The following is a 1,304-nucleotide window of genomic DNA, read 5'->3' as shown; positions in this document are numbered from 1 at the left end:
CTGGGATTACAGGCACGCGCCACCATGCCCAGCTAATTTTTTGTATTTTTAGTAGAGACGGGGTTTCACCGTGTTGACCAGGATGGTCTCGATCTATTGACCTCGTGATCCACCCGCCTCGGCCTCCCAAAGTGCTGGGATTACAGGCGTGAGCCACCGCGCCCGGACAATTTTCTATTTTTGAACAGAATCTCATTCCACTGCCCAAGCTGCAGTGCAGTGGTGTGATCACAGCTCACTGCAGCCTCAACCTCCTGGGTTCAAGCAATTCTCCAACCTCAGCCTCCTGAGCAGCTGGGACCACAGGCACGTGCTACATCACTCGGCTAACTTTTGAATTTTTGTAGAAATGGGCTCTCCCTATGTTGCCCCAGCTGGTCTCAAACTTCTGAGCTCAAGCGATCCTTTTGTCTCAGCCCCGCCAAAGTGCTGGGATTATAGGCATGAGCTGTGGCTCCCAGCCACCAATTTTTATAATGTGATATATACACACAGCCCAGCTGTCTTTATATCAACAACTAAAATTATTAAGAATTCTATCACTTCTTTGTTAATTAAAAAGGGCTGAAACCTCTCTCCTTTTTAAGCAGAAAATTCCCAGAGTTAAGTTTTTAAAGACTGTGTCCAATCTTGTTTATTTGAGACAGAGTCTTGCCCTGTTGCCCAGGCTGGAGTGCAGTCTTGGCTCACTGCAACCTCTGCCTCCTGGCTTCAAGCAATTCTCCTGCCTCACCCTCCCCAGTAGCTGGGACTACAGGCATGTGCCACCATGCCCAGCTAATTTTTGTATTTTTAGTAGAGGCAGGGTTTTCATGTTGGCCAGGCTGGTTTTGAACTCCTGACCTCAGGTGATCTGCCCACCTCGGCCTCCTAAAAGGCTGGGATTACAGGTGTCAGCCACCATGCCCAGCCAATCTTTTCCAGATGTCCTAAAGCTTTCTCTTTCAGAAAAGAGGGTCCATGGTAACACTTATCTGAAGCAGCCTTTGAAAATCACTGCTTTTGGATGCATGTTTGAACTGTCAGAACAAAAGTTTCATTCCTACAAGAGGAAAAGACAAAATCAAAACACCCAACAATCAAACCCAGAAACAACAACCGAGGGCTTTCCCCCTTGTGTTTCTGCAGAGTTTTCACCTGAATTTGCAAAGCTAAGTGGCTCAGATTCTTCAGAGAGGGGTTTGATTAACCATTTGGATTTATGAGTAATTTCTTAATCTATATGTAAAATTGCAGTCCTTCTGCCACATAAAACACAATTCTTCTATTTTTGGAAAACACATCTGAACCTCAGCATGTTTCAC

The sequence above is a fragment of the Cebus imitator genome, unplaced genomic scaffold (assembly GCF_001604975.1).
Source record: "Cebus imitator isolate Cc_AM_T3 unplaced genomic scaffold, Cebus_imitator-1.0 Scaffold724, whole genome shotgun sequence".
In the NCBI taxonomy this organism is placed as follows: Eukaryota; Metazoa; Chordata; class Mammalia; order Primates; family Cebidae; genus Cebus; species Cebus imitator.
This window is presented reverse-complemented; position numbering follows the sequence as displayed.